The sequence below is a fragment of the Chelonia mydas genome, chromosome 1 (assembly GCF_015237465.2).
Source record: "Chelonia mydas isolate rCheMyd1 chromosome 1, rCheMyd1.pri.v2, whole genome shotgun sequence".
NCBI lineage: Eukaryota > Metazoa > Chordata > Testudines > Cheloniidae > Chelonia > Chelonia mydas.
The window spans coordinates 319459939-319486516 of record NC_057849.1 but is presented as its reverse complement, the minus strand read 5'-3'; the positions used below and the strand labels follow the sequence as shown (position 1 = coordinate 319486516).

The 26578-nt window shown below is 44.9% G+C and overlaps 1 long non-coding RNA gene across 1 annotated transcript; it reads left to right on the top strand.

Annotated features, from left to right (window-relative positions):
- Positions 1-1496: 1496 nt before the first annotated feature.
- On the top strand, positions 1497-4672 carry LOC122466598. Its single transcript, XR_006292236.1, has 2 exons — positions 1497-3058; positions 3241-4672. It is a non-coding gene; the product is annotated as an uncharacterized LOC122466598 (long non-coding RNA).
- Positions 4673-26578: the final 21906 nt, after the last annotated feature.

Sequence of the window (26578 nt, the reverse complement as noted above, 5' to 3'; positions counted from 1 at the left end):
ATAGATATGCGGGCACAGTTGGCAACAGGCTTTGTTGCAAGGATAGGTTCCTGGGTTAGTGGTTCTGTTGTGTGGTTGCTGGTGAGTATTTGCTTCAGGTTGGGGGGCTGTCTGTAGGCAAGGACTGTCCTGTCTCCCAAGATCTCTGAGAGTGATGGGTCGTCCTTCAGGATAGATTGTAGATCCTTGATAATGCATTGGAGAGGTTTTAGTTGGGGGCTGAAGGTGACGGCTAGTGGCGTTCTGTTATTTTCTTTGTTGAGCCTGTCCTGTAGTAGGTGACTTCTGTGTACTCTTCTGGCTCTATCAATCTGTTTCTTCACTTCGGCAGGTGGGTATTGTAGTTGTAAGAATGCTTGATAGAGATCTTGTAGGTGTTTGTCTCTGTCTGAGGGGTTGGAGCAAATGCGGTTGTATCGTAGAGCTTGGCTGTAGACAATGGATTGTGTGGTGTGGTCTGGGTGAAAGCTGGAGGCATGTAGGTAGGAATAGCAGTAAGTAGGTTTCCGGTATAGGGTGGTGTTTATGTGACCATCGCTTATTAGCACTGTAGTGTCCAGGAAGTGGATCTCTTGTGTGGACTGGTCCAGGCTGAGGTTGATGGTGGGATGGAAATTGTTGACATGAGAGATGGGATAGAGAGGGGCTGCAACAGGTTCCTGAAATAAAGGGAGATGGGAGGGTGACGCACAGGGAGCTTGTGGGGTATGTGTGGAGGGATCCAGGGAGTCTCTGGTGTGTAATGTGCTCAGCCTACAGGCACAATGGCGTGTGCGTCCCCAGTATATAAATGCCAGTATAAAATTGCAATAAGCACTCACCTGTTGCAAGCAGTGAATTAGGACAACGATTGCTTTTCTGGCTTTGTGAAAACCACTGTGCGTTTAGCACTCTAAATGTGTTCTCAGTGTTTCTCAGGTGATGTAAATTGACTTTAGTGGACAGTGAAGGATTTATACCATATGAGGATCTGGTCTCTTATCTTTCACTCCCAGTCAGTTGAAATTCATCTTGGGATTTAATACAAATAATAGTTCAGTACTAATGCAAAATTATCTGCTAGCTGTTTTTAACAATGCAGGTATCATACTGGCTGCCAGTAAACTCAGACTCATCTACATTTAATCCAAAGCTGTATTTATTTTTCAGATGTGATTGGCAGACACCAACAACAGAAAGTTTAATTGAAACCATATCATTCATTTTACAAAGAAACCAAATCTGAGCTGAGTTGTTGGCATGTGTCTTAATAATGCTTGTTAGACTCAGTTCTCTACTGATTTAAAACAGCCTTATATACAGAGGAAATTAAGTATCTCAAGTTTGTAATTTTAGAACAAGGACGCTGCAGATCTCGCAGGCACAGGAGGTGATATACCGGTACGAGTATTCTCATACTTTTCCTCCTGAGCAGAAAAGGGGAATGGTTCAGAAGTCACCAGATTTTCTCTACTGCAAAGGCATGTAGTCTCCACTTCTTCTGTAGTGTAGTTATACCTGGGGAGGAAAAAAAAAAGGGGGGGAAATAATGAGCAGTGCGTTGGTAATACATGGACATTTAAATACAAAATCCACTATCAAGATGCAAAAATAACCCATTAAGTTATCATTTACAGTTATATTTCACAATATGTTACTATATGGAAAAATCTCAAACATTTGAAAGGCTCAGCATTAAAAAGAAAAAGGAGAATATGTAATGTACGGTTGGAAAGTCACAGGATCATTGTCCAGTTAATGATACAAACAGAACAACACCACTGGAGGTGTGGAGCCACATCTTGGCCCAGGCATTGATCCCTTCATTCTGGTGGCACGAAGAGGCTGGAAGAATTTTGCAAGGCCTTATAAATATATTTGAATAAAACCTAGTAACTTACATTGGGGTTTTTTTGCGGTCACCAGCACATTTTGCCATCTGAACCTTGTTTTTACAGTTACTAATGTTAACTGGTTTCAGAGTAACAGCCGTGTTAGTTATGTATTTGCAAAAAGAAAAGGAGTACTTGTGGTTAACTGCTACTTTCACAAGTGCTTGCTTGCATTCCCCCTTGCCTATAAAGGTAAAGTCCACCAGAACTGAAACTTTGTACTGTACAAATACATTCGTAAAGACTTATCCTGAGACCTGCCTGTCCAGTCATGACTTACAAGTAAACCTGTTAAGTGGTATTTAATTTATTCCCAATGTATTCAGCATATACCATGCAGAAAGTGAGACACAAATTGGTTGTTTAAACAATGGGTCAGTTCTTTACGATATTTGAGATAGTGAAGATTCATTCCAGTATATAAGCTGTTTTGTGTCCCACTTTTCCAATACTACTTCTGTACAAGTGAGAAGAGGGCAAATCTGTTTTTTTTAAAAAAACCTACTTCATTTGAAAACAACTCACGTAATAATGCATCCAATGAAGTGAGCTGTAGCTCACGGAAGCTTATGCTCAAATAAATTTGTTAATCTCTAAGGTGCCACAAGTCCTCATTTTCTTTTTTCGGATACAGACTAACATAGCTGCTACTCTGAAACCTGTCACATAATAATGAATGTGTCTTTTTAGTACTTATGTCAGACCTTAAGCAACTGGATATGCAAAGGAGAATTTTCACTTTTTTTTTTTTTTTTTAAAGGAAGTTAATAGCCCTTTTCCTTGTGGAGGCAGGCTTGAAAATGCAAATGATCATGAAACCAATTGCTCAGGTTGAAAGAAACAAGCAGCTGGGTTCCACTTCTGCCCCAGGCACACAGGTGGTGAACTAAAGAGCCCAGGCCCTACCGCAATAAGATAAATCAGTTCCAGTTGGAGTATACACCAAAATGGCATGTCGCTCCTGCATTTCTCAGGCTAGCCCTGTGTATAGTTGCAGGACTGTGGTGCATGGAAACTGGCAAAAATGTTCCAAAAGACACTGACCCCCTCCCCCCACCCCCAATTCAAAAATATCAGGCCTGGTTCTGCAAAGTAAGCCAGCCACGGGCTGGAAACGCCTGACAGGAATTGCTTCTTTCCCTCCCCAAACATGGCACTAGTAGCAGAGTTCCGTTATTACAGGAGAGGTTTCAGAGTAGCAGCCGTGTTACTCTGTATTCGCAAAAAGAAAAGGAGGACTTGTGGCACCTTAGAGACTAACCAATTTATTTGAGCATAAGCTTTAGCTGTAGCTCACGAAAGCTTATGCTCAAATAAATTGGTTAGTCTCTAAGGTGGCACTCGTCCTCCTTTTCTTATTACAGGAGAGGGCACCCTACTAACGACCCTGCCATTGGTGCCAGCGCTCTCCTCGAGCTGTAGGTAGGGAAGGAACTGGATGTTGTGTTGGGCAGAGCGTGTCTGAATAGCTGTGCCCTAACACCCAGGCTGTGCCTACAGTAAGAGAACTCAAACCAGCAATTCTTCACTGGCGCAGCTCCTTCTGGGGGAGCCAGTGATTACACAGACCTATGTCTGCAACCCCTGCACAGGGGTTGCAGTCTCTATTCCAGTCCAGGGGCTACGGAAAGGCCAGAGGGGAGCTGAAGGCTCCCCTGTCACCTGCACATGGGCAGGGTGGGTGGATTTCAAACCCCCAACTCACCGGCAGCAACTCTGTGCAAAGCCCACTTAGTCGGGCTTGGTGCAGGGTGGTAGGGTGGCTGCGGGGAAATTCCCTTTCTAAGTGGAGTTTCACTATAACAGAATTAACCATAAACAGGCTTTACTGTGCTGTTGACACTGGGCATCACAGCTCAGTGTAACTTCTATGTAAAAGTAACTAGCTCTGTACAAGTCTAGCAGAATTTCATCATATTATATATTCTTGATGCCTGTTTAAAACACAAACCACACTAGAATCTATAGATTATCATATGCCCTATATGGTAACATTCCCTATTGCTTTTTAACCTTGTTTTTAAAGGTTGGGGTGTGGCTATCATGCTCCAAGCAGCCCTGGAGATCAAAAGCCCTTTGCTTATCTACAGATCAGATTAAGCAGCTGCAGTGGCAACACTGGCTACCCACCTAATGCCCCTCAACAGGGGCATCCAAGTGTTTTACAGAGAGTTGTTAATAGTGGTATCCCCATTTTAGAGAGACAGAAACTGAGGCACAAAGGCGTTGAGGGCATCTGCGCTACAGTGTAAGCCCAGAGTTCGAACACAGCCTCAAGCCTAACTCCCCTGCCTTCCATCGTCTCACAAATTGCGCTAACTCAGGCGCTGGATCCAGGACCCCACAGGGATAGAGGGCCCAAGCCTGAGAGGTGCACGTAAATGGTTATTAGCTTATGTTAGTAAAGTCTTGAGATACCATTTTAAAAGAAAGGCCATCAGGAAAATTTGAATCTATTATATACGTTATGTACTTTGCTGCACCAATCTCTGCTTGCGACTGTGCTGAACCAGCACTGTTAAGCCCTCAGCCGTGCACACGTACAAGAGGCATGGATTTTCTAGATCAGCAAATGTCTGGCCAATCTAAAATAACATCAAATATAACTATGATTGGATGAGAAACTACAATGTGACCAAACAAGATACTAAGTCAGTATTAATAAATTCAGTGGGCATGTGGTAAGGGTATTACTTTCTTGTAAAATATCATGATTTTGAGCACTGTATATTGCTCTGACAAAGTGTTTAGGAATAATTTTAAAAGGTGTTTGTTTGTTTTTATATATATATATTCTCTGATTTCCTCCCAGTGTTATCCTTACAAGGTCTCTGATCTCTTTTTGTGTGTGTTTTTTTTCACTGTTTAAGATAGGTAAAGAAAACATGACTCAGCTATTCTGGTTGTCTGATGAAACTGCATAAGCAATACACACACCTAGAAGAATGTCCTTAAAATTCTACATCCACTTACATACTTTACTGGCTTGGAATGTTACAGCAAGAACCATCAAATTATTGCTGTTTTCCGAGTGGGACTGTTAGGGGGCTGGAGTCCCTTCTCCCATGCTAAGAAAGCCCTAATTTATCCCATAGGCCCCAATTCTGTAAAGAGAACCATATGAGATTATCCCTGTGCACCTGTGTGGAGCTCCCATTGGAGTCAGTGGGAATGACTGTGCTAAATAAACTTGTAGTCAGTGGGGGGCTAGGCAGAAGCCGGGATCTAACCATGCAGCAATCTTTGAGGGATTGAGGCCTTAGTGGTCAATGCACAGTGTGGAAATAACCCTTACAGTTTCAAAACACTGTACAAGGGATTTAGCCATATGATTTCCAGAGACTTTAGTGGGGTTCCCCTGGCTAAAATGCCATCCAACAACTTGAGCATGGAGAGGAAGTCTGTCTCCTTATCTGTCTGTCCCCTTGAATGAAAAAGTGAAATGAATGCATAATGTCCTGTTTTACACTCTTAGCCCTGGTCTACACTACGAATTTAGGTCGGATTTAGCAGCGTTAGATCAGTTTAGCCCTGTACCTGTCCACACTACAAAGCCATTTTTCTGACTTTAAGGGCTCTTAAAACTGGTTTCTGTACTCCTCCCTGACGAGTGGATTAGCGCTGAAATCGACCTTGCTGGGTCCAATTTGGGGTAGTGTGGATGCAATTTGACGGTATTGGCCTCCGGGAGCTATCCCAGAGTGCTCCATTGTGACCGCTCTGGACAGCACTCTCAACTCAGATGCACTGGCCAGGTAGACAGGAAAAGCCCCGCAAACTTTTGAATTTGATTTCCTGTTTGGCCAGCGTGGCAAGCTGATCAGCACAGGTGACCATGCAGTCCCAGAATCTCAAAAGAGCTCCAGCATGGACCAAACGGGAAGTATTGAATCTGATCGCTGTATGGGGAGACCAATCCATGCTATCAGAACTCTGTTTGAAAAGACGAAATGCCAAAATATTTGAAAAAATCTCCAAGGGCATGAAGGACAAAGGCTATAACAGGGACCCACACCAGTGCCACATGAAATTTAAGGAGCTCAGGCAAGCCTACCAAAGAGGCAAACGGCCACTCCGGGTCAGAGCCCTGGACATGCCGCTTCTATGATGAGCTGCATGCCATTCTAGGGGGTGCCCCTACAACTACTCCAGCCCTGTGCGTGGACTCCCTCAATGGACTCTCACGCAACGGGGATGCGGTTTTGGGGACAAAGAAGAGGAGGAGGAAGTTGAAGCACAGCAAGTAAGCGGAGAAACCATTTTCCCCAACAGCCAGGAACTGTTTCTCACCCTGGATCTAGTACTTTCCCAACCCAACGAAGGGGGGCTCCCAGACCTAGAAGGTGGAGAAGGGACCTCTGGTGAGTGTACCTTTGTAAATATAATACACGGTTTAAAAGCAAGCGTGTTTAATGATTAATTTCCCCTGAAGACTTGGGATGCATTCGCGGCCAGTACAGCTACTGGAAAAGTCTGTTAAAGTGTATGGGGATGGAGCGGAAATCCTCCAGGGACATCTCAATGAAGCTCTCCTGGATATACTCCCAAAGCCTTTGCAAAAGGTTTCTGGGGAGGGCAGCCTTATTCCGTCCTCCATGGTAGGATAGGTTTCAGAGTAACAGCCGTGTTAGTCTGTATTCGTAAAAAGAAAAGGAGTACTTGTGGCACCTTAGAGACTAACCAGTGTATTTGAGCATGAGCTTTCGTGAGCTACAGCTCACTTCATCGGATGCATAGCATATCGTGGAAACTGCATCCGATGAAGTGAGCTGTAGCTCACGAAAGCTCATGCTCAAATACACTGGTTAGTCTCTAAGGTGCCACAAGTACTCCTTTTCTTTTTTCATGGTAGGATACTTTACCATGGCAGGCCAGCAGCATGTAATCTGGAATCATTGCATAACAAAGCATGGCAGCATATGGTCCCGGTGTTTGCTGGCATTCACGGAACAGCCGTTCTTTATCTCTCTCTGTTATCCTCAGGAGAGTGATATCATTCATGGTCACCTGGCTGAAATAGGGGAATTTTATTCCGGGGACATTCAGAGGTGGCCATTCCTGCTGGGCTGTTTGCCTGTTTCTGAACAGAAATCATCCCCGCTGTTAGCGACGCGGTGGGGGGAGGGGTGAAGCAATCATCCCAGAGAAGAAAGAGAGAGAGAGAGAGAGAGAGTGTGTGTGTGTGTGTGGCCGGGGGGAGGAGGTTAGTTGGGTTTGTGCTGCACATTAACCCGAAAACCACAGCCTCTCCTTTTAAATGGCCAACCCTTTTTAAAGGGCCAACCCAACGGGTTCTTGGTATGTGAAATGAGGGCGCTGCTGTTTAAAACCATTCCCACATGTTAGGAAGGTTAAAGAAGCCAAAAGACTGTGGCTTACCATGTCTGCCTGCAAGCTGAATTCTGTTGCCCGTCGGCCCTGCGTGTGTGATCTCTCACACCATACCAGCAGGCCCGCAATATAAGAGGCAAAATGCGACCTTGTAAAGAATGCACACGTGTAATGTTAACAGCTTGGTTCACCATGAAAGAGTCTACCCATTGTTCTCTAAAATGTCTCTTTTTACAGACTAATCTCCCTTTTTTCCCCTCCCGCAACTGCAAATGTTTCATCGCTCCATGTATCATCTCCATCCCAGAGGCTATCAAAGATTAGAAGCCAAAAAAAAAAAAATGCACTCACAATGAAATGTTCTCTGAGCTCATGCAGGCCTCCCACGCTGAAAGAGCCCAGCACAATGCGTTGAGGGAGACAATGTCAGAGTCCAGGAAAGCACAAAATGAACACGAGGACAGGAGGGACGAGTGAGAGGAGAGGAGGGGCAAGCGAGAGGACAGGAGGGACAAACGAGAGGAGTGGTGGCGTCAGCGTGATGAGAGGAGGCAGGATGCAATGCTTAGGCTACTGGAGGATCAAACTGATATGCTCTGGCATATGGTTGAGATGCAGGAAAGGCAGCATGAGCACAGAACGCTGCTGCAGCCCCTGTGTAACCAACTGCCCTCCTCCCTAAGTTCCATAGCCTCCTCACCCAGACGCCCAAGAACGCGGTGTGGGGGCACCCAACCACTCCACCCCAGAGGACTGCCCAAGCAACAGAAAGCTGGCATTCAATAAGTTTTGAAGCACAGTGTGGCCTTGTCCTTCCGTCCTCCCCTCCTCCACCACCTCACCCGGTGCTTCCCTCACCCCTCCCGAGCTACCTTGGCAGTTATTCCTCCATTTGTGTGACGAATTAATAAAGAACGCATTAATCTGAAACAATGACTTTATTGCCTCTGCAAGCGATGATCAAAGGGGGGAGGGGAGGGCGATTGGCTTACAGGGAAGTACAGTGAACGAAGGGGGAGGGTTTTCATCAAGAAACAAACAAACAACTTTCACACCGTAGCCTGGCCAGTCATGAAACTGGTTTTCAAAGCTTCTCTGATGCGCAGCACGCCCTGCTGTGCTCTTCTAACCACCCTGGTGTCTGGCTGCACGTAATCAGCAGCCAGGCGATTTGCCTAAACCTCCCATCCTGCCATAAATGTCTCCCCCTTACTCTCACAGATATTGTGAAGTACACAGCAAGCAGTAATAACTTGGGATGGGAATATTGGTTTTGCTGAGGTCTAACCGAGTCAGTAAACTGCACCAGAGAGCTTTTAAACGTCCAAATGCACATTCTACCACCATTCTGCACTTGCTCAGCCTATAGTTGAACAGCTCCTGACTACTGTCCCGGGTGCCTGTGTCTGGCTTCATGAGCCATGGCATTAAGGGGTAGGCTGGGTCCCCAAGGATAACTATAGGCATTTCAACATCCCCAATGGTTATTTTCTGGTCTGGAAAGTAAGTCCCTTGCTGCAGCCGTTCCCACAGACCAGAGTTCCTAAAGATGCAAGTGTCATGTACCTTTCCCAGCCATCCCACGCTGATGTTGGTGAAACGTCCCTTGTGATCCACCAGTGCTTGCAGCACCATTGAAAAGTACCCCTTGAGGTTTATGTACTGGCTGCCTTGGTGGTCCGGTCCCAAGATAGGGATATGCGTTCCATCTATCGCCCCACCACAGTTAGGGAATCCATTGCAGCAAAGCCATCCACTATGACCTGCACATTTCCCAGAGTCACTACCCTTGATAGCAGCAGGTCAGTGATTGGGTTGGCTGATTGCATCACAGCAGCCCCCACAGTAGATTTGCCCACTCCAAATTGATTCCCGACTGACCGGTAGCTGTCTGGCATTGCAAGCTTCCACAGGGCTATTGCCACTCGATTCTCAACTGTGAGGGCTGCTCTCATCTTGGTATTCTGGCGCTTCAGGGCAGGGGAAAGCAAGTCACAAAGTTCTATGAAAGTGCCGTTACTCATACGAAAGTTTCGCAGACCACTGGGAATCATCCCAGACCTGCAACACTATGCGGTCCCACTAGTCTGTGCTTGTTTCCCGGGCCCAGAATCAGCGTTCCACGGCATGAGCCTGCCCCATTGCCACCAGGATGGCCAAATTGCCGAGGCCCATACTTTGAGAGAAGTCTTTGTCCATGTCCTCCTCGCTCTCCTCACTGCGCTGCAGTCACCTACTCACCTGCTTTTGGTTCTGGTTCTGCATATACTACTGGATAATGCGTATGATGTTTAGAGCAGTCACAACTGCCACGGTGATCTGAGCGGGCTCCATGCTTGCCATGGTATGGTGTGAGCAGGAGAGCAGAGTGGCAGCGGAAGCGGCTGGTGGATTACGATGCTAACAGCAATATGGCGCCCGCATGGAAAAAGGCATGAAACGATTGTCAGCCGTTGCTTTCACAGAGGGAGGAGCAAGAGGTAGGCTGGCAGCAGACAGTGCTGCTGGCTGGGAGAGCAGCCTGAGGCAGAATGGCCCCCTCAAGGATTGAATTCTCAACCCTGGGTTTAGCAGGCCAATGCTCAAACCACTGAGCTATCCCTCTGCCAATACTCCAGGCAGGACTGAATCTCCATTAGACAAAACTTAAAGAAGAGAATGACCTGAGTCACACCCATTTATGTGCAGGCGCCCCTGACAGACCTCACTGAGATCTGCCAGGAGCACCCATGTCTGCCCAGGCGCCCCGACCGAACTGAGCAAGGCCAGCCAAGAGCACCCAGGGGACGACGAGGATGGCTACTAGTCGTACTGCACTATCTGCTGCCACAAGGCAATGAGCTACTGCTGTGTAGCAATGCAGTCCCACGTCTGCCAGCACCCAGGGGACGTACGGTGATGGTGAGCTGAGCGGGCTCCATGCTTGCTGTGGTAAGGCGTCTGCACGGGTAACCCAGGAAAAAAGGCACGAAACGATTGTCTGCTGTTGCTTTCATGGAGGGAGGGAGGGAGGGGGGCCTGACAACATGTATCCAGAACCATCCACGACAATGTTTTTTGCCCCATCACTGTCTCCGCCGCCCACTCAACCCAGAATTCCAGTGGGCGGCGGAGACAGTGGGAACTGTAGGATAGCTACCCACAGTGCAACACTCTGGAAGTTGACGCTAGCCTCGGTACTGTGGACGCACTCCGCTGACCTAATGGTCTTAATGGTTTTAAGTGGGGACACACACAATCGACTGTATAAAATTGCTTTCTAAAAATTTGACTTCTATAAATTCAACCTAATTTCGTAGTGTTAGACATACATATCCAGTGTATATGTGTGTGCGCACTTCACAAGAGACCTGTTTAGCACAGAACTTAGATTCCAAAAGTTCTGAATTGTACAGAGGTGGACGTTACCGTGGGTCAGGTAATCGCTGTTTCTATTCCCTCCCTGCATGACTAACTTTGTTTTTTCACTGAAAAACTAAACGTTTCAGGGTTTTTTGGGGGGTGAGGGAACCAAATATTTTAGTTGAAAGTGAAATTTCTCTCTCTCTCTCTCTTACACTCACATACACTTTTGAAGAAACCTCTCGCTCACTCTCATTCATGTATGTTTGACAAAATCTCACCTTTTTCATCCCCAAAAATGTCAGTCAGCTGTCATAGCCATCATGGTGCTCTGCTTGTCCCTTTGTAATTCAATTAAAGCATTTGGAAAGGAGCGTGCAATTCATCTCATAGTCTCTGTTGTTATGGCAACATTTCCCTTGTTCTCAGAAAGAAACATGTTCAGCATTTAAATAATGTTAGTGGTGCTGAATTTTAGCAGGCTGCTATATTTTCAGTAGTAGTTACATTCTTCTTTATCATTAACATCATTACTGTTTAATTATTTTTGGGCACCCACGAGTCTGTTAAGCTTTCTAATCAACATCTGGCTGGCTTTTTCCAATCAAGTTGATGATTTCCCATTTCAATCCCCAAACCACATTGCATTCTTGGCTTAGCAAATATTGAAAATTGGACCCATACCACAATAAGAAAATTCACAGTGGTAATCATCAGGTTTGTGTTTTACCAGCCTCTCTCCTGCTTTCCAGGAGGGTGGGCTAGGACAGGTCAGAGGTGAACATACAACAGTATTGGACTCATTGCAGATACAGCTATAACAGCTTGTAGTCCATGTGTCTCCTGAGTGGGGGTTAAAAACAGAAACAGACAACTTAGACACCTGGTCAGTTACAACTCGAGGAATTTTGTGCAATCCAGAAAATACCTGAATACTCTGCCTTTTCTCTCCTATTGAGCTGTAGCAAACTGTTTAAAAATGAATGCACTGAAGTAATTGGCAAAATTCCCATTGACTTCAACAGGGTCACAATTTCATGTAGGAGTTTTGCCTGAAAAAAGACTGACATCAGTCACTCTGCCAGTAACCGAGATCTACTCACCTATTCCCAAAACTCTAACTACAGCCCAGTGTCTTCTCTTATTGCCTGTTTTCTTACTTGAATAAACCTTAGTCAAATACAAAAGAAACTGTCCTCACAATAATATACCATGGTCCAGATTCTGCTGTCAGTCAAACGTCTGTATTGGCGCTGGACAGGTGTAACTAGAAGCAGAATCTGGCTCTGATGATAGTTTAATGTAGCATACATACCACAGGTTGCCATTCATCTGAATCATTCTGCTTGGCTTCAGAACCTCATCATTTACGTAACAATCATGTTGATCATGCTCAATACTGATACCTTCACTATTTTAATTTTAATTCCACCAAGATTTCAACGACTTCCACCCTACCATCAACCTCAGCCTGGACCAGTCCACACAAGAGGTCCAGTTCCTAGACACTACAGTGCTAATAAGCGATGGTCACATAAACACCACCCTATACCGGAAACCTACTGACTGCTATACTTACCTACATGCCTCCAGCTTTCATCTAGACCACATCACACGATCCATTGTCTACAGCCAAGCTCTAAGATACAACCGCATTTGTTCCGATCCCTCAGAGACAAACACCTACAGAATCTCTGTCAAGCATTCTTAAAACTGCAGTACCCACCTGGTGAAGTGAAGAAACAGGCTGACCGAGCCAGAAGGGTACCAAGAAGTCACCTACTACAAGACAGGCCCAACAAAGAAAGCAACAGAACGCCACTAGCCATCACCTACGGCCCCCAACTAAAACCTCTCCAGCGCATCATCAAGGATCTACAACCTAGCCTGAAGGACAATCCCTCACTCTCACAGACCTTGGGAGATAGGCCAATCCTCGCTTACAGACAGCCGCTCAACCTGAAGCAAATACTCACGAGCATCTACAGACCACACAACAAAAACACCAACCCAAGAGCCAAACCCTGCTACAAACCCGGGTGCCAACTCTGTCCACATATCTATTCAAGGGACACCATCAAAGGACCTAACCACTGGGCTCATTCACCTGCACATCTACCAATGTGATATATGCCATCATGTGCCAGCAATGCCCCTCTGCCATGTATATTCGCCAAACTGGACAGTCTCCGTGTAAAAGAATAAATGGACACAAATCAGACGTCAAGAATCATAACATTCAAAAACCAATAGGAGAACACTTCAATCTCTCTGGCCACTCAATAACAGACCTAAAAGTGGCAATTCTTCAACAAAAAAACTTCAAAAAGACTCCAACTTGAAGCTGCAGAACTGGAATTAATTTGCAAACTGGATACCATCAGATTAGGCCTGAATAGAGAGTGGGAGTGGTTGGGTCATTACAAAACCTAAACTTAATTTCCCCAATACTAATTTCTCCCTATTGTTACTCACACCATCTTGTCCACTGTCTGTAATGGGCCACTCTCTTACCACTTCAAAAGTTATTTTTCCTCCTTTGGTATCCTGCTGTTAATTGATTTATCTTGTTAGACTGACCTCACACTTGGTAAAGCAACCCCCATCCTTTCATGTATTTATACCTGCTCCTGTATTTTCACTCCATGCATCTGATGAAGTGGGTTAGTCTCTAGGGTGCCACAAGGACTCCTCGTTATTTTAATATAGTCTTTCAAGGCAACCACTCCATCATCTCGGCTATCTTCGACATTACAGCTCGTATCCCTCTCTGATAAAGAGTAGCAAGAGCTGTTGCAGGCTTTCACATTGTACTCGAAGACCTGACCCTTTTCACAAGCCTGCTCTGCTAAGCAGTAACAATGAGCAGTAGTTTCTCTTTCACATAAATGTTATTGATTAGATGTTTCATTTGGCTCTTATTCCCTACACCAGGGTATTATGCAGATTATCTATGAGAATTTATAAACGTTGGACTTTTTAAATATTGTTTTAGCAAAAAAATTTGAAGATTACTATTTATGTATATAATATCTACAGTGGTTTAATCAGAGCATAAGAAAGATGAAGAACTTACATGAGAAAATAAAAGCAAAGCAATGTAGACAAGCAAAAGCAGCCCCTGCATTCACAAAGTCCCCAGACAGCTGGTTAGATATTTGTCAGAAATGCTATGTATTATGCACTCTCCATGTCTCCTGGAATTGTTGTCAAGAAATTCTGCACTTCTTTGCGGTGCCAAAAAAATACAACTAAAATTGCCCATTTTATTTCCCTTACATCCCCATGAATCCTAACAGTGCCCTGTGCAAGCCTAATGGTGTCCACTATATAAAGATTAGACAAACCCTTGTTTTAAAATAGCAGGTAAATCTGAGAAAAGTGATACTATGAGACAACACTGTTCAGGCTCGAATCAGCAAATTTAAGAGAATTATTGCCAAGTCCTAGTCAGCTTAACTCGTGGGAGAAGTCAATGGGACAGCTCTCTTGTGTCGTGACTGCAGGACTGGACCCATAAGCAAAAACACTTTTGGGACAGATTGTGACCCCCCCATCCAGATCTGCATTCGGAGGGTCTTCAACATATGGGTCTCCTCTCCTCCGTGTAGAACGGGGGCTCAGGTGCTTCTGTGAGGATCAGTGAGCTGAGCACAGTTTTCTTTTACAAATGTTTCTGTAATAAATAATATGAATACACAAATATGACATTTGTTTCTGTTTGAGGGTCTTCAACTGAAGTGTTGTTGGGCTGATAGACGAATTCTGGGGAAATAAATCAGTAATGGAAGTGAATATTTTATGATGATGGCATTGTAGAGATTTTTTTTTAAACTGAAGATACATGCCTCATTTATCTAGCTAGTATTTAGTTACTAAAATCCAAAACAGACAAATGTGTTAGTTAAAAAAAAAATCACTGTTGAACAGGGTGAGAAGTTTATACAACATCATTCTGAGTATAGCCATTAAGAGCAGAAGGTGGTCTATTGTTTGAGATATTCGCAGATTGACAGAGCCAGAAGAGTACCCAGAAGTTACCTACTACAGGACAGGCTCAACAAAGAAAATAACAGAATGCCACTAGCCGTCACCTTCAGCCCCCAACTAAAACCTCTCCAACGCATCATCAAGGATCTACAACCTATCCTGAAGGACGACCTGTCACTCTCACAGATCTTGGGAGACAGGCCAGTCCTTGCCTACAGACAGCCCCCCAACCTGAAGCAAATACTCACCAGCAACCACACACACCACACAACAGAACCACTAACCCAGGAACCTATCCTTGAACAAAGCCTGTTGCCAACTGTGTCCACATATCTATTCAGGGGACACCATCATAGGCCCTAATCACATCAGCCACACTATCAGAGGCTCATTCACCTGCACATCTACCAATGTGATATATGCCATCATGTGCCAGCAATGCCCCTCTGCCATGTATATTGGCCAAACTGGACAGTCTCTGTGTAAAAGAATAAGTGGACACAAATCAGATGTCAAGAATTATAACATTCATAAACCAGTTGGAGAACACTTCAATCTCTCTGGTCACTCGATTACAGACCTAAAAGTGGCAATACTTCAGCAAAAAAAAAAACTTCAAAAACAGACTCCAACGAGAGACTGCTGAATTGGAATTAATTTGCAAACTGGATACAATTAACTTAGGCTTGAATAGAGACTTGGAGTAGATGGGTCATTATACAAAGTAAAACTATTTCCCCATGTTTATCTCCCCCCGCCCCACCACTGTTCCTCAGACTTTCTTGTCAACTGCTGGAAATGGCCCACCTTGATTATCACTACAAAAGGTTCCTCCCCCTACCCCCCCCTCCACACCAGCTCTCCTGCTGGTAATAGCTCACCTTACCTGATCACTCTTGTTACAGTCTGTATAGTAACACGCATTGTTTCATGTTCTTTGTGTATATAAATCTCCCCACTGTATTTTCCACTGAATGCATCCGATGCAGTGAGCTGTAGCTCATGAAAGCTTATGCTCAAATAAATTTGTTAGTCTCTAAGGTGCCACAAGTCCTCCTTTTCTTTTTGTGGATACAGACTAACACAGCTGCTACTCTGAAACTTGCAGAGAACAGTCAGTCATCTAGTAATCGCCTTACTGGCCAGCAGGTGATGCTGTTGTTCCATGACAATGTTGAAAGTACATTTCCTCGCTGTAAGAAAGAAGGGTTGTAAAAAAAGAAGTTTGGAAATCAGTTTGTCAGAATTTTAGCTCTTTTATTAAATGATTTGAAACTCATTAAACCATAAAATGTATACCACATGCCCCAAATTCAGTTAAAATATATATTTTTCATTTACATTGGATGGCATGTATCATTAAGTATATAATATTGCTATATTGTTATATGAGCGCTCAATGATCCTGATCAGGATCACTACTACACACGTGTATGTCAGTGTCTCTCTCTCTCACACACACACACATCCACCCCTTTTTTATCTATTTTTCAGTTAAGATTATTCTGATGAAAAACAATGACCTCAAATACTTCTAAAGGAAGAAATGTGGTTTTGGCCCTTGATATACCTTTATATATCTTTTATTAACCGTCTCAGGAGAAATGTAAGTATCACATTTTAAGTTAGACCACATGCAGATGGTCTCTTCCTCCCAAAGTAGAGTATAATTTGAGATGTATCACAGCAGGTATAATACTTTTTCATTTGCTAAGATGCGATTCTACATACAGCTACTAAAGCTGAAAAGTAGTAACCATGCCCTGCTCAGCACATTATATAAATAGTGATGCTGCTAATTCTACATCAATTCATTTAGTTTCTTTTCTACTTTGCGTTTCCGTTTGGTTTTAGCTTATTAGGTACATTTTTTTAATCCTAAAAGTTGGATTCTACCAGAAAATACATAATAGGGACGTGAGAATCTACTAGATTCTACCAGAAAATACGTAATACGGACGTGTGCATACAAATCTAAAAGTCTTGTCAAGTTAATGATCTGTCAACTACCAATGATGGTAACATTAAACAGGGAAAAGCCTTTTGATAATTGGGGCTAGATTTTACTTTAGTGTTGATTAGCTAATGTAGGCCTATAGGGCTGTGTTTTCAAAAGTACCTCTGGGAGTTCGGGGCCCAATTCCTATTGACCTTTTTAATGTTATAAATCACTAGGAGCTGATGCATCATAAATTCACCGATGCTCAGTGGGAGCTGGGACACTGACTCCCTAGGTGCTTTTGAGCATTCCACAGTGGGGTGGGGGCAGATTGCAAGGGGCTAGATGGAGCAAGGAGCATCTTTTTCTTGCCCCCCACAGAATTGCTGGAATTAAATAGTGGTTCCATTACTCAGGGAATGCAAGGGCTGACTTTAGGGCCTTGGCTGGCATTGTTATCGCCAAAAAAGGATCTGCCCCATTATGAACCAGCCAACGCCATAGGACATGTCAGAGCACTGTTGCAAGGGTGGTTCATGGGCCACATTCCTCCTGTCATTCCGGAAGCATTGTGTCTATCTGAGCCATGATGCCTCCCAGAGCTATTAGAGGGGCAGTGCACCTCTGATTACTCCCAACCTTCAAGGCACAGCCAAGCCCATAAAATATTGCCTTTTTCTATGCTGGCACATGGAGGTGGCCTTGCTTTAGGACATGACATCAATCCCCAAGAACTTGCAAATGCCTCAGAAATCACCTCCAGTATTTTCTGGCTGGACATAAAACTGGATTCTGCATTGTTTTTGAATGATCCACAGAGCCCTTTGGATTTCATATACATATTTTCCATTTGTCATATTGATGTTTGCTATATGTGCCACTACACAGCAAAGTAAATGTCAGGTGTTTCAAGAGGTAATTCCATTTTCAAATAGCCTCATTAAATACAAAGCAATGAAACAGCATGTCTTACACAAGGTCCAATACAGGCATGAGCGGCTGACGTCTTGAGCATGGGTGCAGTTCAGTACTGAGACCATATTTCTCACTTGATACATCCAATACGGCAAGAAAAATCTGCACCGCACTCGTATACATTCTGAGCACCAGAATGGGCCAGTTGCTGCTAGTGATCCAAGAAGAGGACAGTTTGGCGTGTGGTTGTAATGACACCTATCAATGACTCCAAGTGCCCTATATATATTATGCATCCTACTTCATGTGAAAAATCAGATACAATAAAGATCACGTATGGCAAGGCTGGAACCATGTATAAAATCAAACAGTTAGGACAATTATTTATTTTCTTTGTCCATTCATGAACAAAGCACAAGGTTTTGTTTGTGTAACTTTTATTTTGTCTTTTGTTAAAAAAAAGTCAGACTGATGTTTGAATGTTTAAAAAGGAAACAAAAAGTTTTACAAGCCATGTTGCCAGCAAGAAGAGTTGTTTAGCCCCCAAAGTCAAAGTTTAGATATTATAGCAAGGGGCTTAAAAATTGCAAGATTCAGCTTATATCTATGGGGGCAGGCTTCAGGAAATGCTTACAATAGCATAAGAAAATTGATAGTGTATTTAGTTAGCTTCCCCATCTGCTCTCTTGGGACTAGAGCCAAGTGAAGTCAGTGACAGACTGCCATTGACTTCAATAAGTTTTGGACCAGCCCCTTACTATTCTAGCATTTTAATGCCTGCACAATGTGAAATTTGAAAAGACATACAGTCGGGTTAGAGCTCAAGAGTTTACTAGAGAGAAATAACTGACACGATCAGGCCACTTGGGAGTGAGGTAGCTTCCACAGCACTAGGTCATTATGACAGTTTTCATCTACAAACAAAATTGTGGCTTACATCATGACTTCCCATGGGAAAAATCCATAGGAGGACACATGTTAAGCAGAAAACAAGCACTCCACCCCCACACCGTTCTAACAGTGCAGGGTGGGGGTATGTGTCAGTTAATACTGAGGATGGCAGCAGCAATTTCATCAAGAAAATCCAGGCAGGTTTCTGGGGGATGATACTGTGAAGAGAAGCTGAGTTGCCTCAGTCTCCATTTCACTAATGTACTTGGGAACAGGAATGGGTTTTCTGTTCCTTTCATCCCCACTATGGGAAATATTAGATCAGATGCTATAGCCTTGTAATTAGATCAACTTTAACAAACAATGAATGGCATTAGGCATATGAACAGCAACAGAGAATATTAGATGTCAAAATCAGGGAAAATTCTCAATCTAATTTCAGAACTTGCATTAAAATAAAATAGTTCAGTCCTCAGATCCACAAGCTATAAATGTTGTTTGTATTAATTTTAGAACTCATAATTCAGGAGCCATTTCCCAACAACATAAGTAAAAGTTAAAAACTTGGTATGTTTAGTCTTGAGGAAAGACGACTGCGGGGAGACCCAGTAAAGTCTTCAAATATGTTAAGGGCTGTTCTAAAGACTACAGTGATCAATTGTTCATGTCCATTGATGGTGGGAAAATAAATTAATTGGCTTAATCTGCAGCAAGGGAGATTTAGGTTAGGTATTAGGAAAAGATTTCTAACTTTAAGGATAGTTAAGTACTGGAATAGGTTACCATGGGAGGTTGTAGAAACCCCCTCAGTGGAGTAATGAGGAGTCCTTGTAGCACCTTAGAGAATAACAAATTTATATGGGCATAAGCTTTCGTGGGTTAGAACCCACTTCATCAGATGCATGGAGTGAAAATACAGGAGCAGGTATAAATACATGAAAGGATGGGGGTTGCTTTACCAAGTATGAGGTCAGTCTAATGAGATAAATCAATTAACAGCAGGATACCAAGGGAGGAAAAATAACTTTTGAAGTGGTAAGAGAGTGGCCCATTACAGACAGTCGACAAGAAGGTGTGAGTAACAGTAGGGAGAAATTAGTATTGGGGAAATTAAGTTCAGGTTTTGTAATGACCCAGCCACTTCCAGTCCCTTCAGTGCAGTGTGACAGAGTACTGGGAACCAATAGCTGAGCCAGAACTCTGATCACTTACACACCAATTAAATTCCCTGGGATGGACCTGACATTAGCAGATTAGAATGGACTGGGGAGGACTAAAGAACTAATTAGCCAATTAGTGCAGAGCCTAGAAGAAGGCATAGGAAGCCTGTGCTGGGAGACAGAGATGTAGGTTCATAGAGCTAGAACCAAGAAAAATCCCTGGGTGGTGAAATCTCTTCCCTCTTCTTGGTAGAGGAGAACTAATGCTGTAAATGATGTGATGTATTGGTCAATAAAGGTGGTGGGAAGAGACAATGTAAATAAGCTACTCAGAGATTTTTAACAACTGAAGGTCTCAGAAAAGTCTATGTATTCAGAGCAGAAGACAAGAGTGGAACCCTGCCATGTCACACTTCGGGGGCTTGTCTGGGATCTGCCTTTACCTAGGCAGATGGAGGACCTTGAAAAGGAGTTGGTGGAGGTTACGCGGCCTGGACCATGGAGGAGACCCTGCAATGGCTGGTTGAGCAGCAAAAAGAAATGCAAAAGGCCCTCCAAGACTTTCAACAGGCCCACCCCCGGGAAAGACAGTCTTTGCTCATCTGGCAGCTGAGCAACAAAAGAGCCTTTACAAGGGAGCAATTGCACAAGCAGCAGCAGCAGCTACGCCAAAGAATGGTGAGTCCTGTGACCGGGAACCAGGGTAATCAGGTGCAGGGAATGGGTCTGTGTAAGATGGGCCCTGCAGATGATACGGACACATTTCTGGGCACCTTTAAGAAGGTAGCTGTGGGCCAGGGCCAAGAGACCTGGGACAGGACCAGGAGACCTGGGTCCTGTGTCTAGCACCCTATTTGACTGGGGAGGCACAGGCAGCCTCTATGGCTCTAATGAATGAGTAAGTGAGAATAACCATCCTGGATCAAGTGGGCCTTCCCACTGAAAAATATAGACAAAAATTTCAAACTGTGAGATGGATTGGGGAGTCCAGCCCTGGGCTTTTGCCCAGAGGATGACAGACTGGGCCATCTGTTGGCTGAAGCTGGACACTCAATATGTGGTGAGATGAAGGACACTTTGGTCCTCGAACTGTTTCGACAGAACCTCCCCGAGAACACCTGGCTACAGGTCAGGCAGTTCCAGCCTGTCAGCCTGCATGCAGCAGTTAAACCCAGAAAGAGGAGGGTCAGACCAAGGGAGGCAGGCAGGGGAACTCACTATCAGAAAAGGCCCGGGGGTGGGGGGGAGGAAGAGCCCATTGGAACTCCAACAGGGGCTGGGGACACTTCCTGCTACCAGTGTGGGCATCAGGGACATCTAAAAAGAGACGGCCTATACACAGAATGTGGGTTGGCTGAGTTCTGTAGTTGGTCTGGAACTCTCAAACAGGGAAGAGAAAAAACTGTAAACCTTGACTCTAATGGTGGGGAGGAGTCTAAGCGGCCTGATAGACACTGTCTCAGACAGTTTACCACTCTGGTGGGAGCTGGTGAAACCCCACTGGATGATCCCAGGAGTGAAGTTAAAGCTGGAATGTATACATGGAGTTCAGAAGTACTGCCCTATAGCAGGGGTACCCCTAGAGGTTTGGCTGGAAGTGGCTTAGATTAGTAGATATCTCCCTGTTTTGCTGGGCACAGATTGGAGCCCATTCCCATTTGGGAAGTGGAATGTTGCCAGAGGGCCCAGGTGAGGAAAATGAAACCCACGTGGCAGGATAGGAAACCCAAGGGGGAGGAAATAGTGAAATCAGAATGTTTGGTAAACACTGGACCTAGGAAACATGCTATTAGAAAGAGGAGTACCCCCAAGAGACATAGTGGGAGGAGTGGGGGGGGAAGACAAAGGAGGCAAGTGACACACATACCCTGAGCACAGTAGCTGGGGTTGAGGGGTTATCAGATGTCCCCCACTGAAATGCCAAGGGAAGAGCGCTCAGGCTTATTTCAGAAGGTTGGAGGAGACAGGGGTTCTGAGCAACCAGGCAAAGGAGGGGAAACCACAAGCCCCACCACAAAGGCGTTGAGATTTGGGAGCATCCCTTGGGTTGCACTTAGTGCAAAGACCTGTGGGCAGAAACAGAATTGTGGGGGTTACCTCCACCCACCAAATGCAATTTCTGTGGGTGGAGAATGGGTGGACCCCAGATAATCGCCCTGGAGGCAACAAGAGACTCAGATAGAGTAACACTTTGGCAAGGGAGGAAGAGCCTAGGGAAAGAAAAATATGTCCATCAGGCAAGGGGGGAAGGTAAGTGACAGAGTGCTGGGAACCAGCACCAACTGGAAATCTGGAGATGGGCAGGCATAAGCTGGCCCACAGCTAAAGGCCTCTCCCTCTAGCCTAAGGGGAGGAGCTACCAGACCCATATCCCAAGCAATTCTGGGGGACAACTAATGAAAAAGTAGGGACAAGCGTGAAGGTCACAGGGAGCCAGAAGGGAACACCAAGCAGAAAACCCTGGACAGCACCCATTGCAAAACAGTCTATTTCCCCTCACTAGGATCTTCAACCCCGTCTCTGGGCCCTTTAAATTCAGGCCTTTGTTGGGCACCCAATTAAGGACTGTCCCCTTCTTGGGTTTTATGCTACTTTACCTGTGGCCAGTAGGGGAAGTCAGGCCCTCCCCGTACTCCAGGTACCAACCCAAGGACTCTGTAAACAACAGCCATGTACTGCTTACTCCAATCTACTATTTTCCTGGGTCTCTTCCTACCAGGCCCCTTTTATCTCCAGCCCTAGCTCAGGGTCAGCATCCTCAGGTTCTCCTCTAGCTCCAGGCCAGAGATGAATACTCCTTTTCTCTCCTCTGGTCCTAGCCAAGAACTGACCTGCTAAGGCCCTGCAGCTCCTTTTATCTGAGCCTGCTAGGATCTGATTGAGTGCTTCCATGAGTCCTCTCTAGGCAGGCCTGGAGGACCCACCTTCCCTGTTTCTTTCTGTCACTTCACTGCTTCTTAGGGTACGGTGTAGTAGGACTGTGGGGTCTCCTGTAAGGAGCCGCAAAGGCCAGGTACACCCCACCACAGTCCCAAATCAAAAATCGTCCAGAATTTTTGTTTTGAATGAAATTTTTTTTGTTCCTATTCAGAAAATCTTTTTCTGACACTTTGGAATTTCCCATGGAACAGACATTCTAGTTTCTTACCATTTCTAATTATGTTAAAATCATTCAGGCTAGTTAAAATGAATCCTTCAGATTCTCACTGGTAAATGCTATATTTAGAAAAAGAAGCAGCCAGAGGGAGTTCCCATGTATATTTGGTGGGAAAGAATATAAACCATGAGAAGTAAGGGAAGGTTCTTGTTCAATACGCTGGCCATATTTAAATGTACATTATTGTTCATCAGCCCCCAGAATGCACTAGATGCTTCCCAAATTGGAAAGCTAGCATGGGGATTGTCCTGAAAGCTTACAGTCTGACTGCCAGAGAGGCAGGCATACAAAGTGATTGAGGTAGGGATTGGCCAAGTTAAGTGATATAATGCTATTGGGAGAGGGAAGATCTCTGTATGGAGGATCTCTGGTGCATGAAGATCTTTTGTGGCACAAAATTTGCTCTTTCTAATCATGGCCAGCTGCTACATGATGTACTCAAGGTATTTTTTCCATAATGGTGTATTTGATTTGCTACAAAGCAGCAAAAGAAAACTAATTTTATGTTGTATGAGTACTTTGTTGGTCTGCTAAAGAGTTGGAAGACTCTAAATGGAAGATTTTCTGCAAATGGATCCTTTGTGGGAAATGTCGTCTGATTTTTTTTTTTTCCCCCCAGATTGCCCAATCAATCCCCATTTGTGTGTGCTGCGATGCAAGAGTATCAAGAGGCTCCTGTTGCGAGATACACTATCATGTGAGATTACTAAAGGCTCATAGTCATGGTAATACACTACAGAAGGAAGTTATCCCAGAGACCCTGTTACAGAGGCAAGATTCAAGGAAACCATCTCAAGGAAAGTTAAACTGCTGTATGAAGAGCCAGAAGTAAGATAACACAAAGTGTTTTCACTGTGTAGGCAATCAGAGCTCCCTTAATTTATCTCATTGAGTCCCTCCTATTTGTAGCACGTAATGTTACCTACAGCTCTGAAACCCCCTATCTATTACAGTTGCTGCAGTGCGTAGGGACACCAAGGCTGAATGAAAACTTCGGTAGTGACGTCAATGGAATATCCTTGTGAAATTACTGGGGATTTAATACTCCTCATTTATACTTGTCCTTTTCTCTGCGTCTATGTGCTGAGGTTGTATTTAATTCCCTCCTACTTTCCCCTTTTCCTAGTGACCCCTTGCTAGAGCTGACCTCTTGTATAAGGGAAACACCTCAGACAATGCTAGAGCTTTTAAAGTAGAATGAGGAGATGTCTCACCTCAAAGGGCCCAGTGATTGTCAGCAAAACCTGAACTATTGAAAAGGGAAGGATGGCCTGGCAACTAAAACACAGGCATGAAAGTCAGGACATTTGGTTCCTGTTTCCAGCTCTGCCATGTAAGTTTTCTGTGTGATCTTGGGCATGCAATTGAAACTTCAGAGGGACTTGTATTTCTGTCTGTAAGATGATACTTTTTTCTCCCTGAAGAGTTATAATGAGGCTGCACCTTTTCAAATCTTTCCACTCTCCCCCTTGTTTGTGTTCTGACAGAATGTGGCCCTGCTCAGGAGCTCCATGTCATGGAATATGTAAAGTGGGAGGACCATTCAGCAGAACACTTGATGGCAATTCATATAGCCATGCAGGAGACAGTCACGTTGCAGCAGGGCAAGTATGTTAAATGTTTTTTCATTAAAGGGCTTTTACAAGTATTTCAATCACTCTGCTGCCTTTTCTTGTCTGAATTCTCACAAGCATCTTCTAAAAATCTGTGTTCTAAACTGAATTGGACTGAAATTAATACTCAGAAAAGTTTAAACAAAGTTCAAGAGTCATCATAAGCTGAATTCTTCTGTTCCTGCTAACGGGATAAGTTGTAAATATTTTTTACTATTTAAACTTTAAGCCTCCCAGTTTAATGGTCAGACTTGGAAAAGAATAGATGTCTTTATATTATTATCTTCATAGGTCATCATAATAAAATTATAGAAGCACAGAATGGTAGAAATGTAGGGCTGGAAGGGACCTTGAGGTCACCTAGTCCAGCTCCACGTGCTGAGGAAGGACAAAATATACTTAGACCATTGCTGGTAGATGTTTGTCTGATTTATTCTTAAAGAATCTTCTGTGCCCTGGTCTATACAGACTACTTGGAGAATTCAGTGGCTAAATGTTACAGTGTCATTTATTTACCTTGCTCTTCCCACCACCTTTCTCATCCATACACCACATAATTTACGGCATTAGTTTCTCCAAACCCCTCTGCCAATGACAGGACAGGGAAGAGCTCTCCACCCAGAGATCCTTCTTGGTTCTGGCTCCATTTGCCTGTCCGTCTCCTTCAGCACTTCCTTCCTGTGCCTTCTTATGCCCTCTGTGCTAATGGGCTAATTAGTTTAGTCCTGCCCAACCCATTCTAATGTGTTAATTAAATCCCCCAGGATGGACCTGACTGTGCCTAATTAAGTATTTAAGTGATTGGAATGCTGGCTCTGCTGCCTAAGGTGGGGGACCGTCTTGCTCCTCAGCATGGACAACAAGGTCGTAGCGAAGGCCATCTTGCTGTGACTGGGGTCCGTGCTGGTGGACGTCGTCCATACTGACCAGACCTACGCTGTCCTGGGCCGTATCATCTTCAATAATCTTTATCTGGTCTGGGACATCCTCGAGCTTGAGTGTAAGGATGGGTCATTTGCCCTCCTGTCCCTGGACCAGAAGGTGGCATTGAACAGGGTGGATCATGGGTATTTCCTGGGCACGCTGCAGGCATTTGGCTTCGGTTCCAGTTTGTGGGTTTTCTTCAGGTGCTGTACGCTTCTGCTGGGTGTTAGGTCAAGCTCAACTGGACCCTTACCGAACCCATCAGCTTCAGGTGAGGTGCGTCAAGGCTGCCTGCTGTCAGGCCAGTTGTATACTCTGGCCATCGAGCTCTTCCCCCATCTCCTCTGCAGGAGGCTGATGGGATTGGTGCTTCGTGAACCAGAGTTGCGGATGGTCCTGTCAGCATTCACTGATAACATGCTCCGCATGGTCCACCTCCGAGGGCTCCAATATAGCTGGCAGCTCTTTTTTCTCCATCTAAGGGGGTCTTCTGTGAAACCTCTCCGAGCTGCCAATCTTCTATCAGGACCTCCTCATGACCTGGAAGCTGGTTTTGGCGATCAAGTCTATGGTGGCAGCCAAGGAGGCAGATCTCCTTGCAGACCCCCTACTACACAAACCCCAACTTGATGTGCAAGTGAGTGGATTCCCCCTTGGTGTGCCAGAGGCTGGTCCTGGCAGGAACCACCAAAATTGGAGACCTCCTGGACTATGGCCAGGGGGATTGGGTGGATTCCCCTAACACTCACGTGGCACATGGGGCTCTTCATCCTTCATACCCTGCAGCACATACTCCAGGTGAGGGCAGCCTTATCACTCACCTTTCAGGTTTTCCTTGAGCGAGTCCTGTGGCAGGGTGCTCCCTGCTCACCCCTGGCCCTCCAGACTTTTAACATTGGGCCCCTACTCTGCGAGTCCCCCCCACAGCCTCGATGCCCTCCCCTCCGCAACCCAAGCCAGCTAAGTGACCTTCAGCCAGTTTGTTTCTGAGCTGTGCCTCGGGAACAACTATTCATGCTCATTCTCCACACACATTTCCCTCACCCTTGTTTCCTGCCCCAATACTAATGGCAAGAATGTCTGCCATTTGTGGAGGGTGAGGAAGCCCAGTGGGCCAGCCTATATTCCACCTTGGTTGCGCGGCCCACCAGGAATATCAGTTGGCAGCTCCTTCACAGAGCTGTGAGTATGGGCGTGTACTTGGCACAGTTCATCCCCCTTCCTGAAACCTGCCCCTTCTGCACCATGAGAGACACCCTGGCACATAGCTACCTTGAGTGTGCCAGGTGGCAGGCCCTTTTTCAGCTCCTCTAGAACTTTCTCTTTAGGTTCTGGCTGCACTTTTCCACACACCTCATTTATACATACCCTGTTCATGGCCCCATGAAGTCATAAGACCTCCTTGTCAACCTCCCCCTGGCACTGGCCAAGGTGGCCATCTATTT